Genomic DNA, 6,000 nt, shown 5'->3' on the forward strand with positions numbered 1-6,000 from the left:
CTACCCACCAAATTCATATGTGACGATGCCTTGAACAAATTGGGTGTCCTTGAACAAACAAAAGCCTTCTTTGAAGCCATGGGGTTGGGAAAATTGTTTGCTACAAGAGAATTGACATACCCCTCCCTTACCTTGGAATTCTTGAGTTCATTAAAAGTGACTAAGGTAGATAATAGAGAATACATCGAGTTTCGCCTTGCCAATGTGAATAGGCGCATCACCTTTGATGTTTTGAGTAAAGCATTAGGTCTTAGTGATACACCTCGTTATTATAAGAAGCCCGAAAAGTATGACCCCGATCCTCTTTGGGAGGCGATTTCCGGGAAGAAATTTGAGAACTTTCATGCTTGTCGCGGTCTATTAATCCACCATCCGGGCATTAGAGTGTGGCACAAGGTCATCGGGAATACTATCATTGCAAGAAAAGACACTAACCACTTTACCAAGCTCGATTGTGTTCTACTTGAGTCGGCCTTAAATATTGGATGGGAATTCACCAAGCCTTACAATGCTCTAAGGCTTTTGGTGGAAAGATGGCTCAATGTTGATTGTGGAAAGCAAGGCACCGCTTTTATCGTAAATGGAGGTCTAGTTACTCTTTTGTCCAAGTACTTTGATCCGAATTTCAACAAGGATAGCAAGTATGTGGCGAAAAAAGGGGGTCATCTCATTGACATGGATGCCATGATTAACAAGTACAAATGGGTCACGCATAATCCTCTTGACACCAAATTTGGATGGCTCACCAATGAGGCTAGATCTTTTACTTTGCCTTCCAAGATATGCCGTTTGAGTGTCCATCGAACGAACTACCTTCTTCCCCTCTCAAAGGAAGCCGAATACATCATCCGTCAACAAAGGGGTGAAATTGAAATACCCTCCTCCTCTATTGTCACACCACCCTATCCATTCAAATATCAAGAGTTCAAACCCGAAGGTGTTGAAGTGGGCAATGACTACATGACTCTACTTATGCAAGAGATGCACAAACAAGCCTATAAGGACCGAGAAAATGCTTACTTGGCCCAATATCCACCCCTCCTTCATTTAGCTAGGCAAGGACTACTTGATCCTTCATGTCCTTTGCCTAGTTGGGCGGATAGGGAAGTCTTCTTTCCAAGTGCATCTGGGGGTGAAAGACCGGGTGACGATGAGGTTGTCGGTGATGAGGTTGTTGAATATGAGGGCATTGTTGAAGAGGTAAATGAAGAAGAAGAGGATGATGAAGGAAGTGAGCAAGGAAGTGAAGAAGGGAGTGGAGATGAGTCCACTTCTATTGAGGAAGATGATGACAATGATGATATGGTGGAAGACTAGCAAGCTTTGGAGGCTCCTACCCTCTTGAGGTTTGTCTACTTCTTTCTTTGTTTTATTTATTTTATCTTGATCATGGTTGGAGAGTCCTAGCAACATAGAGGGCTAACACCTCGGCCCCATTGAGGTGTTCTTATTTTATTGTTCCCACTTTTGAAAATCCAAAATGACAATTTAGTTTCATGCATTGCATCTTGTGTGCATGAACTACCCCCAACTTTAAGACATTAGAAATAATGTCTATCTCGGTTTGGGGAAGTACATGCATACGCAACGGGAGGTAATCTAAATTACGCTCTCCGTCATAAACAAAAACCCATGCATCATGTAGTGTAGATTAGTATATCTTGCATATAGTATAGAATTCATGCATCATACTTGCATAATTTCCCATCATTTTGGCCATTGAGGACAATGCCCATATTAGTGTGGGGATGGGGAATTCTAACTTAACTTTTATTCAAAGACCTAAAAACAATCAAAAATTTCGAAAATCCAAAAAAATTGAAAAAAATTGAAAAACCAAAAACAAGTTCATTTCCTTTGTAGCGTAGACTTGTATATATTGTTGTATATATTGTGTTTGTTCTATCCTTGTTCACATTGATCGACTACGCCACATCCGAGACATGAGGATATTGAAGACCGCATGGTATGATCTTTCCAATCTCCTTTTTTCCTCTTTATGTTAATGACTATGTGGCTTTATTTTGATTGATGCGGTATAAACAATGTAAATTTAGGACTTGCATTTAGTTTATATGGCATATTATTTGGTAGAATCATTTGCATTAGGATGTATATATGCTAGTTGCATCATGGCATGTAATTTGCATGTTAGAAAATTTGCGAAACCGTCTACTTGGGAAACTTGACAAGTGTATATAGGCCCTAGTAGATGCTTTTTCTTCTTAAGACTTTGCTTGTTAGAATGCTTGTAAAACACCCTAGGATGTGTCATGCTAGTATCCTTTGACCCATGGTTTAAGGCCTAGTCAAGAGTACCTTGTGGTGTGATAACTCCTTGGCTACCGTTTATTCCAAGGTGACCCTTGAAACCATGCATCCATCATCCATGTTCTACCACATTTTTGTCATCAAAGGGAATGGGCACAAAAAGAAATTGATTTGAGTTCAATGAAATGAAAAGTGAAAGAAAGTTTGCAAAAATGCATCAAATGAAAAGAGGAGTAAAAATAGAACTCCTAAAGCTTCAAATTTAAGGCACCCTCACTACATATGGGGTGACTTTGAAAATGTTCAAAAGAAATGCAAAGAAAAGTTGAAAGTTGTCAAGTGTTGAAAAGCCAAAAATCAAAAGAAATGGCATAAGAAATTGTTCTCAAATGTTATATGCCACATGAAATTGGGGGGAAAAACAACAACAAAGCAAACTCCCAAAGTGAAACTCAAATATCTATTGATCCCTTTATCCATCGTATCCATTTTTGTGCATGGTAGAGAGGGGACGACCCTTCTTCTTGTCTAGGCAAGAGGGGGAATTCCGCGATCCTCTAGTGTTTCTAACACCATAGGGAGTCTATTCTTGACAAAAGCATTTAACGATTGAGGACAAAGGTACCCTAGCTTGACACAATTTGGAGGTGATTTTTTGGTATCCTTCTAGGCTTAGTAGTTTGAAGAAATTGCATCTATAAAGGAGTGTGTACCCTTGAATTACTTCCCTTGTAGATAATTTCTTCCACTTAGATGAGGAAAGTGACTATTCTTTTGTAGATGCATCCATTACTTGATTTTGTGTGCTTAATGTTTGGATGTGTCGCCATTTTGGCAAGACCCACCTTGCCTTGCAAGAAGGCATCCTACCTCATGATTGTCTTGTTGTGAGTTGAAGGGCGGAGTGAGACCCGCTAACTGTCTCATATCGGCTATGTTAGTTTAAATAACAGTCCTAGTCTTTGTCACCTCTTTACTCGGGACGAGCAAAGGTTCGGTTTGGGGATATTTGATGTGACCATAATTAGAGCATATTTAGTCCCCGAATTAGCCTTGTTCCCATGCTTTTTAGTGCATATTTAGGTCATTTATTGTCTTTAGTCCTTTGTTTTGCATATTCTTTGAGGTTTTGTGTCCTTGGTAGGAAAGGAGTGCAAACCTTGCATTTTCATGGCAAAATGAAGCTAAATTGATTGAATTCAATTACCAAGCATCAAAGAGAAGACAAGATTAGAAGGCCTTTGTACATACTATAGTAGATGGGCAATGATGAGAAAATATCCTTGCATCCCCGAGGAAATCCTCAAGGATTTTAAGAAGAAAAAGGAAGAAAAGAAGAAGGAAAGAAGCTGTAAGACAATCCGGGCGGATTGTCCACAAGACGCCCGTCCAGCACCCACAATCCGAGCGTCTTCCCCCTATAGACGCCCGTCCAAAACACCCCCAATCCGCCCGTCCAGAATCACCAAAATCCGCCCGTCCCGTGCCCTGGACGCCCGGATTCCCTAACAGCCTTTTCGTCTTCTACAAGCTTCAAGGAAGGATGCGCATATTTTTCTAAGACCGGCGAAAAGGAGACCGGAGTCTCCGTAGAGACCGGCGATTCCTCAAGGACTTAATCGTCATTTAAGCCCTTAGTAAACCCTAATTTATGTAACTAATCCCCACTATAAATACCCCATTAGTTTAATTAGAAGATCATGTTCTTCTTAGCAATCTTTAGTGTAGTTAATATCAATCAAATCTCTCTTTAATCTTGTAATCAACATTTAATCAAGTTTTAATATAAGTTTTAATTCATTAATCTCTCTCTTGTTCATCCTTTGTTTTGGGTAATTGAAGATTATTTGGGTTATTATTGGGAGATTGACAACCTTCCAATCTATCATCAAGTACTTCTATTATTCTTTGCTTTATTATTGGAATCATTAGTAGGTATAATTCTCTTAATCCTTTTTTAATTATTGTTAATTATCTTCATTTATTCATCATGTTTTACTTTGTTGGTATGATTGACAACCTTGCTAGCATGTTCAACATGATAATGAGTGAGTAGTTTCCTTAGCAAGGGTTAATGGGTAATTAGGGGAAACCAACATGGGGAATGATTCATGCTTAATTTAATATGTTTTCATAGTTTATTTGCTTGCTTGTTGTGATCTCAACTTATGCACATGTTATGTTTGATGAAATGCGAGCCTATGAATCCTTGCATTTTTTACCCATCACCTATCTTTTCAATGAGACTTGTAAGACATAAACCAACTCGAGTCTCATTAGACCATGCATATAGTTGAGTAGGAAAGATTAAGTCAACTTGTAGGTGTTGTACAATCTAATCGATTCGGCTCCGGGACCCAAACTTTCCTAGGATTGTAAGATATAAACCAACTTAATCCATCACAACAATAATTGCTTGCTTATAATTTGAGAATATGTTTGTATGATCAATTCCCATGAATCCCCTATGACCCCATGACACCCTAGTGCCTTTTATCAATTGTTTACATCCCTTTTAATCATCTTGCTTGTTTACTTTTATTGCTATTTAGTGTAGTGATCTTCTACTTCAAATCCCAAATTGTGACACCCTTAGACACCACTAGTTGCAATAGAAAATCTCATCTCAATTCCCGTCCCTTGGGATCCGACCTTTACTTGCCTCTTTACTAATTGTAGAGTTGTTTGTGAAGTTATAAATTGTGTTTTGGTCTAGGTGCTCCTAACGACAAGTACTGAAAACTAAACCCTCCAAAGGGATCACGACCAAAAGGTCACATTTTTAGCAACAGATATATTATCACAAATTAAGGTCTCTCTTTGAGTATTATTAGAAACACTTACCAACTATATATTCAAACACTACAACTATTGTCGTAACATCCCACATTGCATTCCCTCGGACGACACCTTCATACAACGGTCTCATATAATAAAACAGTGATACAACACAAAAGGCAAGTCCTACTTTCAGGCAATGTATGAACTTGTTTGGCTCAGCTACACCTATCTTCCAAGATTCAGCCAGAAACCTCCTTATCTTCTTAAAAATCCAATGATTAAACTCTAAATCATGTGTCCAACTCTAAAGCAGTCCCACCAGAAACATTAATCTTCCATTTTAATCTTCCTCTAGACTTTTCCTCCGTATTACTCATATAACATTGTTTATTTATGGAGTAACACTAGCTACACTATAAAGTAACACTAATTTGGACTATTAATCACTATGAATTAACATTGGTTACACTCTATAAAACAAGAGTCGTTACTGCAGAAAACCTTGTATCACACAATTGATTTCGTGATTGAACTGCATCTATATACACACGATTCAGTTCGCAACCCGATCAAACCATGTATCCCAACTGTGTGGTAGAGCATATATTTTATACATCATACAAAACAGCACACGCATCAAAAATATGTCAGCAAAACTAACTAAAAATTCAATCAATTACAATGAAACGAATAAATTTAATTGAAATCATGGTATTGAGAGAGAATTTGATGTGTTCATTTATATATACTTTTACCCCTCATTTTAGCTCGATTTTTATTGTATATCATACTTTAATGAGTATATTTGTGAGCTAATCTTGTGTTCTAGGTGTATTCTTTGTATTTGTTACATTTTGTAGAAATCTAAGCATTTAGAGGCTTTTTCCTATCACATTAGCATGCACCAATTTCACTAAGCTAAGTGGAAACAAGATGGACCAAGCATGC

The sequence above is a fragment of the Silene latifolia genome, chromosome 5 (genome assembly GCF_048544455.1).
Source record: "Silene latifolia isolate original U9 population chromosome 5, ASM4854445v1, whole genome shotgun sequence".
NCBI classification, from domain to species: Eukaryota; Viridiplantae; Streptophyta; class Magnoliopsida; order Caryophyllales; family Caryophyllaceae; genus Silene; species Silene latifolia.